Raw genomic sequence first — 22,001 nt, 5'->3', positions numbered from 1 at the left:
TTCTGGGGCAGCATGCTGACCATTGTAAAGACCTCTAATGCCATGGCAAAAGTAGTAAGTGCTATATAAATCCAATGTCAATACACTAAAATACATAAATGCCTGATTAAGAGTTTGCTGTATGCAGGATAACTGAAACAAAAGTGGCAGATGTCCGACTTGCACTTTTTGAAATGCATAGACATTTCTACACTCTTAATAGGGCAGACAGAAGATCCAACACTTGTTGGCAGATCTCTGACATCCACCAAACTATAATATGGCTCTAATGGGGTATTTTAGAGTTTGTGGAGCAATAGGACCAACGTAAATCTGCGGTGCTCCCTTTAGGGTCCTCTCCAACCCAGGAGCATGCAAAGGACCATGCCACACAGGGAGTTCTGGTTTGCACGTCCTTATTCAACTGCATGCAACCAGTAACTGATGTACTGCGTCATGAACTTTATTGACCGCATTCAGATACCTCAATGTCAATTGCATAATGCTTGTAAGGAGTGCTTGTAAGGAGTCCGCCGAGGACCACTACAATCCTTGTGCACATAAGCACATGGCACAACATCTCCCCCTCCTTTGTTAAATAAAAAGTACAGGCAACATATACACATTACAATGAATTGTCGAGGTCCTCGCACCAGTCTTCCAGATTGATTTGTATAAGGGAGAGGAGGGGCTCCCTCATCTGGCATCTCGAATGGTGAACCAGATTCTTGACTTGGGCACTTAGGTGGAATTGCCTCACTTGTGAGGTCTGGAGCTGACGAACATCAAGACAAATTCTTAAAGTGAGACAAGTCTCTGACAATAGTCTTTCCAGGTCGATGAGTAGTCACCATGTGTCCTTTACTGGCCACAACTTTCAGTGGCTCAGCATCACACATAGAATAAGTTTTACAGGTCCGTTTTTGCTTGACAAGAACCCAGTCTCCTTTTTTAAAAACCTTGTCATAAGCGCATTGGCACTAATCGGCATACGCCTTTTACTTGTTGTTGTTGGAACTGTCAGTGACACGAATCTCGCCCGGGTTGATTGACCACCTAGTGGTCCATTGTGAAAGCTTTGTTCTAAGGGTTCTACCGAACAACAAGGTGACAGGATTTTCTCTGCTTGTAGAATAGGGAGTAGATCTGTAAGAATGGAGGGCTGGACACAGCACTGACTTGAGATGAATCCCTTCTAGTGCAGCATGCTGAATCACTCTCTTTAAGTCACCCATAAATCATTTGATCACGCCATTTGCCTGGGTCCAAAGTGGCACACTTTTATGATGCTTAATGTTCAAATGACCATAAAGTCCTTAAACTCTCTGCTATTGAATGGTGGGCTATTTTTAGTTTTAAGAATGGAAGGAACATCCCATGCTGTGAAAATATCACCCAGCCTCTCAATAACTCTGTAATTAGTGGTTGACAGTAAATCTTCCACTAGAGCAAAACTTGAGCACTCATCTATAACTACCTTGAGATGATGTCCATTACTGAGGGGCCAAAAGAGGTCAACTGCAAGTCTCTCCCATGCTTGTTTAGAAAAAACAGACATATTAAGGGGATTCTGGGTCGTCTTGGGTGAAAGGCAGTTACACAGATGAAATGCTTTCAGTTCACTTTCATCTTATTCTTCAAGGTGAGTAAACCATACTTGATCCCTGAGGGCTCTCTTTGTGGCAGCAATAACACGGTGTTCTTCGTGTGCTAGTTCAATTGCTTGTTGACTCAGGCTCTCAGGTATGACTATTCTCAACACTCTCAGTATGATACCATCTTTCTTGATGGTACATTCTTCCCGAACATTCTTAAACTTGATATTCAGCATCATCTACGAGAAGACCTGTATGCTTTCTCATAGACTGGTTTGCAACAATGTCTTTGAGTGTGAGCATGTTTCGATCAGCATTGGTGGCAGCGGTGATTTGTTCAATGGATAAAACTGTAGTAGGGTTCCTAGACTTTACTATGAAGTTAACATACGCTTCTGCTGCCTTAGATGTTGTGCTGTGACATTGTACCAGCACTTGTGAAAAGTAGTCTGCGGGGTTTTGATCCTTCCCTGGCTTATGCGCAATGGTATAATTGTACTTCTGAAGTCACAACCCCAACTTTCAAGGGCAGATCTTGGCCTTTGGATTTACAAAAGTATGTAGTAACGCCTGGTGGCCCATGATTAGTGTCAAATGCTTTCCATACAGAAACACCTGGAAGTGTTCACAAGCCCATACTACTGCTAAGCTGTTTTTTTCAGGCTGAGAGTAAGCACATTCAGTTTTAGATAGACTCCTGCTAGCTTAGGCCACAATGTGTCTCTGTGCTGCTGGCTGTCCATTGTGTGGGGCAAAGATCATGCCTAACCCCGCTGGGCTTGCATCTCCTACAATCTCAGTGTGTAGTTTAGGATCAAAATAGGCCATTTCAGTTGCATTTTCAACTGCATGTTTAATTTTCTTGAAGCTTTGGTCATACTCAGACCACAGACCACTTAAACTGAACTTTTCACCTTGTTAAGTCTCTCAGCGGGGCTCTCACAGTGGCAAAATCATTAATGTATCTGGAACAGTAACTGTCCGTGCCTAAAAAGGGTTGCAGCATGGACAAATCATCTGAGGAAAAAGTAGAGGACAATGCTTGTACCTTTTTAGGGTCAGGAGTCAGTCTTTTCTCAGAAAAGATATGGTCAAAGAAATTTAGCCTGTTTTTGTGGAACTCAGAGTTCTCTGCATTCAGAGTGAGAACTGCATCTGTAAACAAACGGCACACTTGTGTGAGTGCTTTATCATGCTCCTTTCGTGTAGCCCCAAACACCAGGATATTGTCACTGTCACAGAAAAGTCAAGGAAAAGTATATGTGACAGGTTGAATCACTCAACAAATGTCATCCTGAAAGATTTCTGCAGCTGACGACTTGCCAAAACAGAGTTTTTTTATATCTGAACAAACCAACATGAGTCGAAAAAGTAGTAATGTACCTATAGTTTTCTTCCAGGTCAAGTTGATGCCAGCCTTTGTTTAAATCAAGATGGGAAAAGGCTTTGGCGCCATTCAGTTGTGTGATCATGTCCTCGATGTGTGGACATGGATCTCTCTCCCTTTCGATTGCTCTGTTAGCCAGGTGCATAACGCAGAAACTCAATGAACCTCCACTGTCCTTTTTTGGTACCACCACAATGGGTGAGACCCATTGCGTAGGACCAATCAAGCGTTCAATGATGTCATGCTTTAACAGTGCCTCCAGTTCCTTCTTAACGGCTTCCTGTTGGTTGGAAAGCAATTCACTGGTGTTGCTGGGCACCAGGGTGAATGTCTTCATTGATGTGAAGCTGCACCTTCATTGTATTAAGTTTCCCAAGTGCATGAATCAATGATGGGAATTGACTCACTATCTGAGAGTGTGCATTTAGGTGTAGTTAATAGAGGAAAGTCTCATGTCAGTAGCAGTGGTGAAACCGAGTAATAGTGCACTTGACGGAGTACCTTGTAGGATGAATTTCATTTTCATATATCACATGGTTGAGACCAATGATCCTTGATTTCGTAGTGGCGTAAAAGCTGCCCATGTGTACACCTTTGTTTTCAGTGGTGTAAGACGAGTTGTTGGGGACAGTTCATTGTATTTTTCAGCCAGCATAATGTTTATCGACGTGCCACTGTCTATAAGAAATGTTGTAGGGCACCCATTTACCTTGAGTGTAAAGCAATGTCCAAATGAACTTGGTTGCTTTAATTGGTGATTCCTTTTAGATTTGTGTTCTTGTCGGCAAGCAGCTAATCCTACATGTGCATGCTGTTCGGTGACTGACATCATCATCGCACACCCATTGTCATCAATGTCACTCACTGATGACGTTGATTATTCTCTGTTAGAAGACTTTGATAATGATCTACTTAGATTTGTTTCAACTTACGTCAGTTGATGTTGTTGTTTTGGCTTTGTTTGAGTGGCTAGAATGTTTCTAGAACTTTCTGGTGTCCATTTTCTCATCTCAAAAGTCAAAGTCAAAAGTCAAAGTTTTATTTGATTTAGTACTCTACTGAGAACAACAAATTTTCAGTCAAAATATTTGTTATATCAATTTAAAACATTATCTCATCTCATTGTGATGCACTCAGCCTCTCTTTCACTTGACCGACCATTACAAAATAGTTTTCTCTCCTACAGCCTTTGCACTTCTGTGCAATGGTGAGACATTTACCTTCATGTGGAAAGGAGAATCCACAGCAGAAACACAACTACATCTTCTGAGACATCACCTAATGGGTCTCTCCCATGGGTTGCTGCCTACTTTTCATGCTCAATGCTGTTTCACTCTGGGACACTCCAGCCTCCATATCAGCAGCTTTTCTATTTGTAGCTTCCTCCACTCTCATAACCATGAGCACTTTCTCCAGACTGAGTGCTTTTTGTAGCATGCGTCTAATGAACGAATCGGACAGGAAGCCATTAATGACTGTAAGATGCATGGCTTCTTCGTCATGTAATTCACTAAACTTGCAATGCCTAATGAGTGTATCAAGTGTTTTTACAAACTCATCCATCATCTCACTAGATTGCTCTCTTGCTTAATTGAAAATATCCCTTTCATAATCAACATTCGGCATTTGATTGAATTTGGCTTCTAACATTTTCTTGATGTGACAGTATGATATTTCAGCAGCTTGGGAAGCTTTCTTTATCTCTTCTTTTACTCCATCACATGCCAGGTTCTTTACGTATTTAATGATTTTTTTGTCATCTGCTTCTTCTAGCGCATCTACGAAGTCATCGAACGTTTCAATCCAGGCAGTCCATCTGACGCCAATATTCTGCTTTTTGGTGGTGTCGATTGGAGGCGGTGGTTTCAGGCCATATTTGTTGCTCTCCCTAGCCGTCATTTGAAAATCTTAAATTTCTTGAAGAACTTTTGAGTTGTACTGAGCGCCATCAGCAGACTCTGGGGTCATTTCTGAGGGACCAACAGCTTTGTGAGCACAATGTATTGTGGATGCTACGCGCTACTTTAAACTGCCAAGGTCCAATTCGGGGTTGGGTGGCACTTTCTTTGTTTGTTCTGGTAAGTCTAATTGTGCCCTGTGTACCTGGTTGTCTTTGCCTTTAGCACTTCTGCTTTGTATCAATGATGGCTCTGTTTTACTGTATGGTGCAGTATCTCTTCTTTTGGCCTTACTATTGATTTTCCGGTGTGCCTTCCAACATCAGGCATTTTAAGGCATGGGCAAAGTGGGTTTTGCCCCAAGGCTGCAGCCTTTCAGGGTGCCCCCTAATACAGCCAGCTCAGTTATGAAGATAGTCTGGCCCTGATGACCTTGAATAATTCTTAAACAGGTAGTTTTAAATACAGTTTTCCTTTCCAAAAATGTATGTGTGTGATTTGTGAGAATCTTTTGCAGACATTTGGCAGAACAATTGTTCATTTTTCATGCCAAGCCCATAAAAAAAGTTTCGTTTAGATCAACCTCACATATAATAAATGAGAGGGTGTCACAGAGATTATTTGCAGTAATGTTAGTGAGCTGCTACTGTGTTACAATACTGAAATCAAACATTGCTATCCCTGAATATTAGTTGTAAACACATTAAGAATTTGGGCTAGTGTGCATGTGCACCTTCATTGACCTGGCCAAAGAGGGCATGAAAAAGCTGAAACTGGAACATAAGTTCAAAGCTGTTATGAACAGGGAATCCCCGAAATACGTCTGGTCCAGGGCCCCCAAAATCCTTAAGATGTCCCTGTTCCAACTGTGCTCCTCTCCAGCCTGGGATCATGCAAAGGACCACACCACACACAAAGCTCTGGTTTGCATGTCTTTATTCAACTGCATGCCACCGTTAACTGAACGTACTGCGTCATGAACTTCATTGACCACACCCAAACACACTCAGATATCTCCCAATTGATTACGTAATGTTTTTAATGGTTGTATGACGTTACAACACAAACATTTACAAGGCATGCCTTTACAACGCAGTTTTTACATCGCAATATCCATTGCCATTGCGTAATCAAGACCCAGAATCACGTTTGTGACCTTGTGGCCTGCGGTGTGGGGCTGCATGATGTGGAGGCAGCCAAGGTCATGGGCCCCAGGCTTGAAGCTTGCACCGGCATTTGGTGGGGTCTCTTGGATACACGCCGGTGGCGGAAGGTGAGCAGTAAGGCCTGGGTGCGCAGTGTCTGAACTCTCTCTCCCTCCCTCCCTCTCTCTCTCTCTCTCTCTCTTTCTCTTTCTCTCTCTTTCTCTTTCTCTCCCTGTTTCTCTCTCTCTCTCTCTCTCTCTCTCTGTCTCTCTCTCTCTCTCTCTCTTCTTCTCTTTCTCCCTTTCTCTCTCTCTCTCTCTCCCTCTCTTTCTCTTTCTCTTTCTTTCTCTCTCTCTCTCTCTCTCTCTCGCTATCTCTCTCTTTCTCCCTCTCCCTTTCTTGCTCTCTCTCTTTCTCTCCCTCTCTGTCCTTTGATGAGCGCATGACACACCTTCTTATCTTTAATTTTGTCTTGCAAGCTGTGACTTAAAGATTGTCCAGAGAAGACCCGCCATGAGTCGTCCAAATAGTTGTTTTGAGTGCTATTTAAATAAAAGTTTGTGAGGAAATTCTAAGATGAATGAATGATTCTCCTTTTTCTCACCACACATGAATGTTAATTGTTCAAATTGTGAGACATCAGGCGAATTGTTTTGTTCATGATTTCATAAATTTGATGTGAAATATCTTTGCCGGGGGGTCCGGTGTGGGGCCTTTGGGGGGGTGGTGGCAGTGGGTGTTGTGGCCCACTTGGGTGTCCGGCCTGCATGATCAGTAGCTCAATGGCATCTGTTGCTCTTCAGGTGTGGCTGGCTCTGGGTTGGGCTCCCTTCCATACTGCAGGTAGTCGTCTGACTTAACACCAGGTAGGAGCAGGTGTTAAATCCTTGCTGCCAACGCACCTTATCGCATGTTTTGTGATCTTATCGCCGATCTGGCTGGTCGCTGTGAATGTTGCAAAGTGGTGTTGTCGCGGCTTTTTGCACGGGAACGCCTACTCTGCAAATCATTAGCAATAGTTTTCAGTGTCATCCGTGGTAATGTTTTTTGCGGCTGCTATCGTAGGAAAACTGGTGATGTGGGCTGTTAGCACCAGCCTGTGAATGGGGCAATGAATATATCGCCACTTTGGCTGTGATAAAGTGCCGCTAACTTGGCGATGAGTCCTTGAGAATATGCACCGAAGAGTCTTGATTCCGGTCCAGTGCATTGACCGTGTTTCCTTTCTTGGCAACCGGAGTTTGAATCTCCGATTAGTTCCTTGTCGCTTTCCTTGCAGGTGTCAGCGCAGAGGGAGCCTGGAATGCTGAATTCACGAAGAGTTTCAACGAAGAAGGCGTGGAGAGTTCCAGAACAGGTAAGTCGGAGATGAGAGAACCACATCCTCACTCGTAAAACACCTGAACCCAAGCAGTGTTTTGCACCTTGGGCGTGGTATTTATAGACCATGCACAAGAACCATACCCAACTCTGGGGCTAGATCTCGTGGGACTCGTGTTCTCGCGAGATCTTGAGTAACATGATAGTACGCATGGGAATAAGGAGGGATTAGGACAGGGTGAAATCTGTGTTAAAAGCAAGAACACGGGGAAGAGGAAATGTGAAGGGCAGTAGGACTAAGGGACCAAAAACAGATAAACAAGCTCCAGGTTTGGGAACGCCCTAGTACACTGATGAGACTTGGCAAGGTTTGGGGACCAGAGGGTCATCTGCTGTGGTCTCAAAGTGATATGAGAGACCAGGAATGATTCCTAAATGCTCATGGGGCAACTGGAGGCCAGATTATCTACCCATCGGGAAAGACACAAAGGGCATGCCATGACACTTGGAACTGGGCCAACAATTGGGACAACAGATCCCCCTCCCATGCAGACACAGCAAACAGAGAATGTGTATTCTGTGTCTGCACTTTCAGAACCATTTTGATTAGATTTTTCTATCATGTGCCCTTTCCAGGCTGTCTTTCAGATTCAGCTTTTGCGTAGCGTGATGTTCATCAAAACAGGATCATCTCCATATTGGAGGCTCCACAACAGAGGCACAAAGAGAAGTGCACATTCTGAACCTGTCTATTAAAAGCCACACTGAGCAGTGATCAGAAAGAGAAACAAAAGCCTAGCCTCACCTAAAGGACCTATCACACTCTGAATAACTGAGACTGTAGTCCCACCCTTCACCCTCAACATCTACCTAATCGGCAGTGATCAGGAATTAATCAGCAGCTCCTTGCAACAAAAGGACATAATCCAATTTCTGAAGGGAGCTTTGTCTGTTCTTTCCCCACTCTAGTATCTAGAAGTCCTTCTTCCAGCTCCAAAAATGTCAGCAATACACTTCCACTGTCTGAATAAATAACCTCACCTCCATCTTTTTCACGTGAACAGGCCAGGGACTTTGAAAATGGAACCTACTGTCCTTCATTACTCTGGCTCACTCATATGCGCTATGCACATGCATACACACAATCATGCACTGGAATATTAGCGCTAGGACCTGTATTAGTGTGCAGCAATGGAACTTTACATTAGAGGGATGGTAGGTCTCCACACAGATAAAAAAAGTATGGCCGAAACAATTATTCACAAAACACGTTATGCTGCCACCACCACTCTACTTTTAAACTCATGACTGCAATAAAAGTACTCTGCCCACAAATGAGGACATGCTTTGTGTACCCTTAAACATACAAGAACGGTCCAGGACAGAATTGGGACCTGATGATGGCAAGAGACACGCGTAGACCTTTGCACACCTGCTACATTAAACTGAGACTGGGGCCAAAATTAAAAACCAGGGACCTGATATATGTACAGGTAAGAAAGGCTTGTTCATATTACTGATCATTTTTTACAAAAACGCTACATGCTGTCACCACTCCATTCATGCTACTTAACTCCTCGTAAGGGCCGTAGCCCTTCACCACTATGAGAGCAGTGTTTTGGGCAGCCCTTACAGGTCTCAGCAAGACAGCAATCTATGAGAAAGGCCAAGGTCACGGCGCACACACATGATCCGTGTTTGTGCATGGACTTTTCCATCCCAAGAAATGTTCAGATTATTTACCCTGTATGTTCTCTCATGTTGCTTTGGTCATGAAATTATTGCTCAATTCAATCACAGCCTAAAGCTCTCAATATTTCCCAAGATATGCCTCCAGCAAAAAGTCCACTCTGGGTTCCTAAAACCTTGCCTGAAAATTGTGACTTTTTTTCTTTGAATGACCCTCGCCTTACTTTCCATCCTTCTGCCTCCTCACTCTAATTACAACCTACTGTAAGTCACATGTATGTTTCCTCACTGTATGAAGCTGGCTCTGTATATACTATACCAAGGTATAGTGTGCACAAAGTCCAGTGGAGCCCCAAAGGTTTACAGAGGTAAAAGTAGATTATACCTTAATATCTATTTTTGCTAGTGTGGGCGAGCAGTAAAGCTTTATCAGAGGGTAGTGTTAAGCATTTATTGTACACACTACAGGCAAGAAATGATGTCACACACTCAAAGACTGAACTCAGACCAATTTTTTGTATCAAAGTATTTCATTAGTTGTATTTTATTTTTAGAACCAAGCAGGACTTGGTTGAAGACAGGTGGATGAAAATGACTTTCTTACAGGGTTGTAGAATATTTAAAGACACCATATACTTAAAGTTAGGATTTTGTCTTAAGTTAACTTAAGTTAAACTTAAGTTAAACTTGTTTGTCCTAAGTTTTGGTCTGAAAACAAAATCTTAACTTAAGACAAAATCCTAATTTAAGACAAAATCCTAACTTTACTACTACTAAATGCCTTCTGTGAATACCAAAAGAAGTAAGTTTAGGATTTTGTCTCAGATTAGTTCTGTGAATCAGCCCCTTTGTGATTACTTTTCAGATTACTCTTCAGAGTACTCTTTAGATTACTTTCTCTACTCAGTGTGATATACCTAGATATCACACTGGAACATTTCCTAGACAAAGGTAAGAACACAGTTGCTTAGGTTTCCATACAAACACAAACTCAACACTTAGAACTTTTTCAGAGGAAAACAGTCAATGCAATTCTATGGAGAAAAAATAGGTTATCAGGGTCCAGGTAAGCAATCGGTCTTTGGGGTTGAGTTTCTGGGGTTAGAACAAGGGTTTCCTCATGGTCAAGGATGCACTAAAAAAGCACTCTCAGCGACACTAGGACGTCCGGGTGCAGAGTGCTGAGGACCAATGTTAGCCTATGGGGCTAGGGGGCGTTGGTTGGTGGCTGCTCTCGGACAAGCCACAGGGTTGAGATAGCAAAGTTCCTAGAGCTAAGCTCAGGCTAGAGGAGTATCTGAATTAGCACACAAGGTGCACCCGCAGCGGCACAGGGGTGGCTGGGTGCAAGGTGCTGATTTGCCCTGTTGGTTTCAATGGGAGGTCGAACAAACACTGCAGGGTCGGGGTTGGAGGCTTCTTGGAGGCAACCACTGGCTGGAGAGGTAAGTTGGGATGCAGAGGGTTGCCTGGACACCATTGGTTGGTCCAACCACGGCCGTGGGGTGTCGGGTGCAGGGGTTCCTTGAGACATTAGGTTTCCTTACCAGCTCCGGTCGCAGTCGGGGGGACCCTCCAGATAGAGGCTGCAGGCATCATCGGGAGGCTTGAGGTAGGTCAGGGTTCACCAGGTACCAGGTCAGGATCACTGGGGGGACCTCCTCATGGTGTTGGACCACTCGAATAGGGCCGTGGGCATCAGGTGCAGAGTGGTGCAGACTCGCAGATTCGGCCAGAGCCAGAATCTGATTCTTGAGCAATTCCGGTGCTCACGGTAGACAAAGTCTTTGGAGGGAAGGCAGGGCAGGTCCTCCAAGTTCTGGGGGGCTGCTGGCTGCAGGACATTTCTGAATTCCACTTGAGCAGGTTGCGGTCGGGGCAGGACCGTTAAGCTGGGGCCAAGCAGTTGGTGTCCTCCTCTTCTTCCTTCAGCATAGCTCTTTGGTCCTTCTTCTTCTTGCTTTCAGGAATCACTGGCAGAGCTCCAGAGATGTAAGTCAGGATCCCCAGAGGACCCATGCTCTCCTAAATTGTGGAAAGAGCTGGCTCAATCGCTTATCCATGTGCTGGATCATATATGGAATACATCTCTTGCTTCTGGCATTTCCCCTGATACATGGAAATATGCCGTACTCCTCCCCCTCAGAAAAAAATCTAATGGGGATCCAGCGGAATTAAATGACTACCGACCAATTTCATTTTTACCAGCAAAAATGCTGGAAAAAATAGTCCACTGACAATTGTTCAATTTTATTGAGAGTCATGAAATTTTGCATGATACTCAATCCGGTTTTTGGACTGGCTTTAGTATAGAAACGGCACTATTAGAGGTGGCAAAGTCGGTGAGAATGTCGATGGATACAGGAGCATCAGCGATGCTGGTGCTCCTGGATTTATCCACAGCATTCAACACGGTGGACCATCAAATTCTGGCACAGAGACTCCAGGCCGTCGGAATCAGGGAAGTGGTATTTACCTGGCTGAAGTCATTCCATAAAAACCGCACGCAGAAGGTCGCTTTGCAACCCCATCAATCGGAACCCAAATATCTATGGTGTGGAGTACCTCAGGGGTCGGCTTAAAGCCAGCTTCTTTTAATATATATTTGGCCCCTCTGTTCTCACTCATAGCTAACTGGGGAGTGAAGGCAATATCATACGCCGACGATACACAGCTGGTGTTTTCCTTCAAAGACCAGTCGGAGAACTCCTTCAAGACTTTTAATGGATGCATGAAAGACATCGCCCAGTGGATAAACAACAATAAACTCAAACTTAATGCTGAGAAAACTGAAGTGTTGTTCTTCAGCAAGGATTTGCCACCAGCAGCTGATATTTGGTGGCCGGCTGAAGTGGGCCCTGCAACTGTGGTAAAAAACTTGGGAGTGAAGTGGGAAGCAGATCTTTCTTTCGCAGCTCAAATTTGGCAGGTGATAGCCGCTTGTTTCAGCAAATTGAGAAATCTGAGAACATTTTTACATTTGCTGCCGGAGGATTGTCGCAGAGTCATAGTCCATGCCACGGTGACTTCTTGGCTGGACTACGCAAACAGCCTTTACCTGGATCTGTCTGTGTACCTAGTCAGAAGACTGCAGATGGTTCAGAATGCGGCTGCAAGATTGATTAGACGTGTACCATTTCTTTATCATATCTCTCCGCATATCAAACAGTTCCACTGGCTACCGGTAGCAAGAAGGATCGAGTTTAAGGCTTTGACCTTGGCATTTTGGACAATTCATGGTAAATGTACTAGTTACCTTAAACTACGGCTATGTCGATATTAACAGAACCGTTCATTGAGGTCTAATTCTCAAAACGTGTTATGTACTCCACGATTTGCTAAAGCTCGCTTAGGAGGTAGATCCTTCACAGTGGGGGCTACTAAGCTGTGGAACTCTCTGCCAAACAATATTTGCCAAATTGAATCAGAGCCATTTTTTGGGAAATCTGTAAAAACTTGGCTCTTTAGTCTAGGTTAGTGCTCTTGGGGTCTGCATTTGTCTTGTCATTTTAGCGTGCCGCCTACTGCTATAGCGCTGGGACACCTCTGTTTGAGGAAGCTTTATAAATGTTGGTATTATTATTTTTATTATTATTGTCTGAGGAAGCAAGGTTCGGGGTTGCCCCTAAATTTAGGGGGGGGGTTTCAGGTAGGTACAGGTTGGGACCAATGGGCCCCTTCATTGGAGCGGGTACACCCCCTATTATTCCACCCTCGAGTGGGAGGGGGCATAACCCTCTCTCTGGTTGGCTGGGTACCCCCATCTTCAAGATGTCCAGGACTGAGAGTTGTGCCTCGCCTACCCCACCTGAGGGGTGGAGTTGACAAAGGTAGGCACACCCCTACTCCTCTCTTGGTTTTTCCGCTGATTCCCCCCCCCCCAAAGTGGGGGTTAGAACTGGTGGGGGACAGTTGCTGGGAGCAACAATTGACTGGGTCAGCTCAGAAAGGCGGCAAGCCTTTGAAGCTTCCTCTTCATGGACCCTGCCCATCCTGGGGGAGGAGGCTTGGCACCTCTGCCCAGAATGTGCTTTGTTTCAGGACCCCAAGATCGGGAGGCTCTTGACTCAGGGGTCCAGAAACATGTCTTGGGTGGCAGCAGACAGGCAGCTACTGAGTCAGGACACAAGAGCTAGGTCGTTTTTCAGGGGGCATCTCTAAGTTGCCCTCTGAGTGCATTTGGCATTAAATCCCACACTGTCATCAATGTGGGTTTAATGGGCTGAGAAGTTTGATACCAAACTTCCCAGAATTCAGTAAAGCCATTATGGTGCTGTGGCGTTCGTAATGACAAACTCCCAGACCATATACTCTTTATGGCTTTACTGCACTTACAATGTCTAAGAATGGACTTAGGCGCTGTAGCGGTATAGGGCGCATGCACCTGTGCCCTCACCAGTGGTATAGCACACTCAGCTAGAAGGGAGCCTTACATTAGGAAGTGGGCTGTAGGCATGGCACACAGTTATGTTTACCATGTTGACTCTTCACTCTTCTTTGCACCAAAACACGGAGCCTGCAAGGGCAGTGTGTGTGTGTTATGGTACCGGGGCCTCAGAGGGGGGCACAATAGGTGATGCAGTCTAAGCCTTGCCTGGTCACAGTGCCCTTGGTACCCATGGTACCTTTTACAAGGGACTTACATGTGGCCAGAGGTGCGAACTGTGGTTACAAAGGTACAGTTTTAGGGAAAGAACTTAGGCACTGGGTACCTGGTTAGTAGGAACCCAGGGCACACTTAGTTAAAGAGCATCAACATCAGGCAGCCATGCAGAAAAGGGATACTTTCCTACACTCATCCTGTATTATTGTATTTCTGAAAATTACCCACATCCCATCTCAAACACCTGTTATTCATTGAAAGCCATACCCTGGAAGCTATCAATTCCCAATCTCTTCTATTGTATCTACTACTTCCTCCAACCATCTGCATTACCTCACATGCCCCCACTAATGAGAACCCCTAACACCAACTTATTTAATCCACCTCAATAACAGTGGAGTAAATGCATGGAATGGTCTCCTTGAGAGCACCAGACAAATCCCAAGCAACAATGGCCAATAAAAAGTGGATTAATCACTAACCCTGGGTTCTGGGGCAGCATGCTGACCATTGTAAAGACCTCTAATGCCATGGCAAAAGTAGTAAGTGCTATATAAATCCAATGTCAATACACTAAAATACATAAATGCCTGATTAAGAGTTTGCTGTATGCAGGATAACTGAAACAAAAGTGGCAGATGTCCGACTTGCACTTTTTGAAATGCATAGACATTTCTACACTCTTAATAGGGCAGACAGAAGATCCAACACTTGTTGGCAGATCTCTGACATCCACCAAACTATAATATGGCTCTAATGGGGTATTTTAGAGTTTGTGGAGCAATAGGACCAACGTAAATCTGCGGTGCTCCCTTTAGGGTCCTCTCCAACCCAGGAGCATGCAAAGGACCATGCCACACAGGGAGTTCTGGTTTGCACGTCCTTATTCAACTGCATGCAACCAGTAACTGATGTACTGCGTCATGAACTTTATTGACCGCATTCAGATACCTCAATGTCAATTGCATAATGCTTGTAAGGAGTGCTTGTAAGGAGTCCGCCGAGGACCACTACAATCCTTGTGCACATAAGCACATGGCACAACATCTCCCCCTCCTTTGTTAAATAAAAAGTACAGGCAACATATACACATTACAATGAATTGTCGAGGTCCTCGCACCAGTCTTCCAGATTGATTTGTATAAGGGAGAGGAGGGGCTCCCTCATCTGGCATCTCGAATGGTGAACCAGATTCTTGACTTGGGCACTTAGGTGGAATTGCCTCACTTGTGAGGTCTGGAGCTGACGAACATCAAGACAAATTCTTAAAGTGAGACAAGTCTCTGACATTAGTCTTTCCAGGTCGATGAGTAGTCACCATGTGTCCTTTACTGGCCACAACTTTCAGTGGCTCAGCATCACACATAGAATAAGTTTTACAGGTCCGTTTTTGCTTGACAAGAACCCAGTCTCCTTTTTTAAAAACCTTGTCATAAGCGCATTGGCACTAATCGGCATACGCCTTTTACTTGTTGTTGTTGGAACTGTCAGTGACACGAATCTCGCCCGGGTTGATTGACCACCTAGTGGTCCATTGTGAAAGCTTTGTTCTAAGGGTTCTACCGAACAACAAGGTGACAGGATTTTCTCTGCTTGTAGAATAGGGAGTAGATCTGTAAGAATGGAGGGCTGGACACAGCACTGACTTGAGATGAATCCCTTCTAGTGCAGCATGCTGAATCACTCTCTTTAAGTCACCCATAAATCATTTGATCACGCCATTTGCCTGGGTCCAAAGTGGCACACTTTTATGATGCTTAATGTTCAAATGACCATAAAGTCCTTAAACTCTCTGCTATTGAATGGTGGGCTATTTTTAGTTTTAAGAATGGAAGGAACATCCCATGCTGTGAAAATATCACCCAGCCTCTCAATAACTCTGTAATGAGTGGTTGACAGTAAATCTTCCACTAGAGCAAAACTTGAGCACTCATCTATAACTACCTTGAGATGATGTCCATTACTGAGGGGCCAAAAGAGGTCAACTGCAAGTCTCTCCCATGCTTGTTTAGAAAAAACAGACATATTAAGGGGATTCTGGGTCGTCTTGGGTGAAAGGCAGTTACACAGATGAAATGCTTTCAGTTCACTTTCATCTTATTCTTCAAGGTGAGTAAACCATACTTGATCCCTGAGGGCTCTCTTTGTGGCAGCAATAACACGGTGTTCTTCGTGTGCTAGTTCAATTGCTTGTTGACTCAGGCTCTCAGGTATGACTATTCTCAACACTCTCAGTATGATACCATCTTTCTTGATGGTACATTCTTCCCGAACATTCTTAAACTTGATATTCAGCATCATCTACGAGAAGACCTGTATGCTTTCTCATAGACTGGTTTGCAACAATGTCTTTGAGTGTGAGCATGTTTCGATCAGCATTGGTGGCAGCGGTGATTTGTTCAATGGATAAAACTGTAGTAGGGTTCCTAGACTTTACTATGAAGTTAACATACGCTTCTGCTGCCTTAGATGTTGTGCTGTGACATTGTACCAGCACTTGTGAAAAGTAGTCTGCGGGGTTTTGATCCTTCCCTGGCTTATGCGCAATGGTATAATTGTACTTCTGAAGTCACAACCCCAACTTTCAAGGGCAGATCTTGGCCTTTGGATTTACAAAAGTATGTAGTAACGCCTTGTGGCCCATGATTAGTGTCAAATGCTTTCCATACAGAAACACCTGGAAGTGTTCACAAGCCCATACTACTGCTAAGCTGTTTTTTTCAGGCTGAGAGTAAGCACATTCAGTTTTAGATAGACTCCTGCTAGCTTAGGCCACAATGTGTCTCTGTGCTGCTGGCTGTCCATTGTGTGGGGCAAAGATCATGCCTAACCCCGCTGGGCTTGCATCTCCTACAATCTCAGTGTGTAGTTTAGGATCAAAATAGGCCATTTCAGTTGCATTTTCAACTGCATGTTTAATTTTCTTGAAGCTTTGGTCATACTCAGACCACAGACCACTTAAACTGAACTTTTCACCTTGTTAAGTCTCTCAGCGCGGCTCTCACAGTGGCAAAATCATTAATGTATCTGGAACAGTAACTGTCCGTGCCTAAAAAGGGTTGCAGCATGGACAAATCATCTGAGGAAAAAGTAGAGGACAATGCTTGTACCTTTTTAGGGTCAGGAGTCAGTCTTTTCTCAGAAAAGATATGGTCAAAGAAATTTAGCCTGTTTTTGTGGAACTCAGAGTTCTCTGCATTCAGAGTGAGAACTGCATCTGTAAACAAACGGCACACTTGTGTGAGTGCTTTATCATGCTCCTTTCGTGTAGCCCCAAACACCAGGATATTGTCACTGTCACAGAAAAGTCAAGGAAAAGTATATGTGACAGGTTGAATCACTCAACAAATGTCATCCTGAAAGATTTCTGCAGCTGACGACTTGCCAAAACAGAGTTTTTTATATCTGAACAAACCAACATGAGTCGAAAAAGTAGTAATGTACCTATAGTTTTCTTCCAGGTCAAGTTGATGCCAGCCTTTGTTTAAATCAAGATGGGAAAAGGCTTTGGCGCCATTCAGTTGTGTGATCATGTCCTCGATGTGTGGACATGGATCTCTCTCCCTTTCGATTGCTCTGTTAGCCAGGTGCATAACGCAGAAACTCAATGAACCTCCACTGTCCTTTTTTGGTACCACCACAATGGGTGAGACCCATTGCGTAGGACCAATCAAGCGTTCAATGATGTCATGCTTTAACAGTGCCTCCAGTTCCTTCTTAACGGCTTCCTGTTGGTTGGAAAGCAATTCACTGGTGTTGCTGGGCACCAGGGTGAATGTCTTCATTGATGTGAAGCTGCACCTTCATTGTATTAAGTTTCCCAAGTGCATGAATCAATGATGGGAATTGACTCACTATCTGAGAGTGTGCATTTAGGTGTAGTTAATAGAGGAAAGTCTCATGTCAGTAGCAGTGGTGAAACCGAGTAATAGTGCACTTGACGGAGTACCTTGTAGGATGAATTTCATTTTCATATATCACATGGTTGAGACCAATGATCCTTGATTTCGTAGTGGCGTAAAAGCTGCCCATGTGTACACCTTTGTTTTCAGTGGTGTAAGACGAGTTGTTGGGGACAGTTCATTGTATTTTTCAGCCAGCATAATGTTTATCGACGTGCCACTGTCTATAAGAAATGTTGTAGGGCACCCATTTACCTTGAGTGTAAAGCAATGTCCAAATGAACTTGGTTGCTTTAATTGGTGATTCCTTTTAGATTTGTGTTCTTGTCGGCAAGCAGCTAATCCTACATGTGCATGCTGTTCGGTGACTGACATCATCATCGCACACCCATTGTCATCAATGTCACTCACTGATGACGTTGATTATTCTCTGTTAGAAGACTTTGATAATGATCTACTTAGATTTGTTTCAACTTACGTCAGTTGATGTTGTTGTTTTGGCTTTGTTTGAGTGGCTAGAATGTTTCTAGAACTTTCTGGTGTCCATTTTCTCATCTCAAAAGTCAAAGTCAAAAGTCAAAGTTTTATTTGATTTAGTACTCTACTGAGAACAACAAATTTTCAGTCAAAATATTTGTTATATCAATTTAAAACATTATCTCATCTCATTGTGATGCACTCAGCCTCTCTTTCACTTGACCGACCATTACAAAATAGTTTTCTCTCCTACAGCCTTTGCACTTCTGTGCAATGGTGAGACATTTACCTTCATGTGGAAAGGAGAATCCACAGCAGAAACACAACTACATCTTCTGAGACATCACCTAATGGGTCTCTCCCATGGGTTGCTGCCTACTTTTCATGCTCAATGCTGTTTCACTCTGGGACACTCCAGCCTCCATATCAGCAGCTTTTCTATTTGTAGCTTCCTCCACTCTCATAACCATGAGCACTTTCTCCAGACTGAGTGCTTTTTGTAGCATGCGTCTAATGAACGAATCGGACATGGGGAAGCTTGTTGGAAAAGAACAACAGACCTAGGAGTGACTGTCTCCAAAAAGTCATGACATACGATCCATTGGCAAGTAAAATTCGTCAAGATATGCGCAAACATTGGGCCTTACTTTCTACAGCAGAGTTTAAGATGCCCCTCCCGAGATTTGCCTTTAGGAGAGCATGTAATCTGAAGGATAAATTGGTGCATTCACGTCCCAAAACAGATACAAAAATTTCCACTTTACCTGCGGGTCATTATCCGTGTGGATCATGCTCAGTATGTGAACTGACTGTTAAAACTAATCAAGTGACACTGATGGATGGCAAGGTGTGGCATCTTACACAATTCACCAACTGTAACACAGTAAATGTGATCTATCGCCTGACGTGCAGGTGTGGATTACATTATATTGGATTAACATCTAGGAAGGTAGAGATACGTATTCAGGAGCATCTCAGCACTATTAGATCAGGAAAGCTGACTACAAGGCTAGTACAACATTTTATCAATGAAAGACATGAGGATAGATCTTTTACATGGACAGTATTGGAGAAAGTAAGAGGTGATGCCTCCAATATGGATAGATTATTAGCCAACAGGGAAGCTCGTTGGATTTTCTCAGAGAAAGCAGAACAAGTTAGGCTCAACTACTGCATTGAATGGAATAGAATTAGCCTTTGAGATTAATCAACATTTGCTTTGGTAGAGGCAGACATGGTACACCTTCCCTTGTGCGCAACAAGTGTGGTACTGATACAACTATATATAAGATTGGTTGCTCTCAAATAGGTGTCTGTATAAGTATCCCATGTGATATGCAAATATCGATTATTGGAGAAACTTGAAGTTTATGAGAGCTCAACATATTCGATCTGAGGAGCAGTAGGGGTAAGCGTCTGTAATTGAATGACCGGCCTGATAATGCGCCTTGATTTATGACATACGGGGCATTTCTCGCTTGGTCGTTTGTATATAAAAAAGGTTTTCTAGTGTAAAAAAACAGTTTCAGGATACTTGTAGAAATGGAAATATAATTTGTAATGGTGACATCGATAAGACACATGAGGCATCTAAACTGAGGTACGATGATAAGTTTTATGTGACTGGTTCATGGTCAAAAAACGTAGTTGTGGCCAATACAGAATAACGGTGTTATGGGACTTTATCTATTTCAAGATGGCGCCTAGTATACAGGGTTTGTCACGTGATTTGGAACGCAAGGCGCCCGCAAGGGAAACCCGTCATCGATTGTTTTAAATGATGAGGACCGCATTTAGGTGTTAGCGCGGAACAATACGAAGCTCCCCACGTAAAAATCAAGCGGTAAGACCGTGGCAACTTATTTACAGTGAAAGAATGAAATGATTCAGTTAGAGCTATAAAGGCTTGTTAAGAACTGATGAGGGTACGGCTTTAGGTTGAAATTCTATGTTATAGTTGTGTTTTGAATCTCACCAACGGGTTGTGAATTGTGGTGATAGACGCAGCAGTGCATGAACGATACATTATGTCAGTGTGAACGGGGTCGATCTGTGATGGTAGCACACCGATATAAGGCTTTGCGTTTTAAAGTACTCCTCATGGAGTGGAAAGGCAGCAGGGTGCAATACACAATACAGAAACTTTTTTTTTAAATATATGGTTTTGAGTACATGGCGGAAGCTATTACATTTTCGAGGTGTGTGATGGTGATTAGGGGTGGGCGGAATTCGCGTAATCGCGTTACGCAAATCTCCGCGAAACGGTAAAAAATCTCCGCGAACACGCAGAAATTCCGCGAACACGCGAAATTGCATGTTCGCGATACTTTTTTCCTGTTCGCGATCGCTGTTTGCGTGCTCGGGGTGAAATATCTCACGAACACGCATATTGAGAACGCGAACAAGCAAAAAATTTCGCGAAGTCGCGGAACGCAGATTTTTGGGCAATTTCGCGTTCTCCGCGGAACGCGAAATTACCCAAATTCCGCAAATTCCGCGAACGGAACGGAATTTACCGCCCAGGCCTAATGGTGATACACATAAGGATGTGGTCAATCATGTTTTTTGTTTTTCAGAACTATGACAACACAAGTGTCTTTTTAAGATACAGGACTAATCAGACTAGGCAGTGCCTGTGTGACGCGGTGCATAGCTGGTACGAGTGGCCTTGGCTATCACCGGGTAATTGGAGATTTTAAGTTGATTCATAATTAAGGAAAGAGAGGTTGAATGCATTGAATTTGTGTTTTCTGTTCTGGCTATCAGTGCGCTTTCTTTAAGAACCTTTCCTTCTGTTTACACAGTCACTGGTTGTTCGTAACAAGGGTCCAGATAAGGTGGATGAAGCCCTCGTGCCCTGAAGAAATTGCCATCAGAGACCGGCAATGAAACATGTCGGCCCAACATTAATTGGTCTTCTAACATGCAGTATGTTTTTATTTTGAATATACCCACGAGCTGAGAATAAAGAATGGTTGCTGTGGGTTTATCTCAATTTTAATTAAACGGGGTTGAAGTGTGTGATGTTTTCACATATTTTCACCAAGTTCACAATTTTTCTGGACACCTTTTTGTTTATATTTTTTCATTTACAAGGTAGCAACCTATGATGATAAACGTGGCATAACTGGTGATATTTAACCAGCAAGCCCGCCTTGGTGTTGCACACGTGAGGTGCTACCTTGTCTTCTCACATTTTTTCACTGTGTGACACATGGTTGTGGTTTTTACACCTGTGATTTCATAGGGTATTTCGAAAATCTTGTTTGGGGACCCAGTGACTGTTGACTTTGGATGTGGTTCTATTGTTTTTAAATACACAGCTTGTTGTGAGGTGGGACAATTCTCCCAAATTTAGTTGAGGGAGATTGGCGAAGAAGAAAAAATATTATCTCTCATTCCTACTCATAAAGTAAATTTAAAGAATTACCGTGAGATCAGATTGGGTCTTTTGTGTTATATTATTTATTTGAGTGGGGGGCGACCCAACCTGTTTCCTTTCCCCCTGGAGCTCCTTGATGCTTGAATCAGAAAACGTTGACCTGATGGCTCATCCACCAAAGATAAATCAGGACAAAGTGACAGTCATCCTGTTCTGTTTAATTCAGGGAGGTGCAGGCATGGCTGTCTCGGTCAGAGAAAATTCTCAGTGACCCCCACAAGAAGGGAGAAAAAACACTGCGTATTGTGGTCATTGATTTTTTTTTATAGGAAAATCTCCTGCTTTGGAAATATATTTTTGAAAAACAGGAACTCTCCAGAATGAGTGGCTCAAATAGGGCACCACTCAGCAAAGCTTCATTGCGTTCAATAGCGTCTCTGCATCAGTGGCTCAGCTGAAGGCACTAAAATCCGTCTGCCAGGTGGGGATCTCTAAGGAAGGCAGGCAGTCTTCCACAGAGAAGGTAGGGGCGATGGCCCAAACTGGGGTAGTGTAATACATATTTTAACTAGAATATCCTCTTACCTAAATATTGCCTCCTAAATATTGTTTTTAAAAATATTG

This window comes from Triturus cristatus, chromosome 7 (genome assembly GCF_964204655.1).
Source record: "Triturus cristatus chromosome 7, aTriCri1.1, whole genome shotgun sequence".
Lineage (NCBI taxonomy): Eukaryota > Metazoa > Chordata > Amphibia > Caudata > Salamandridae > Triturus > Triturus cristatus.
The sequence above is the reverse complement of the archived record's forward strand: the minus strand, read 5'-3'. Positions refer to the sequence as shown.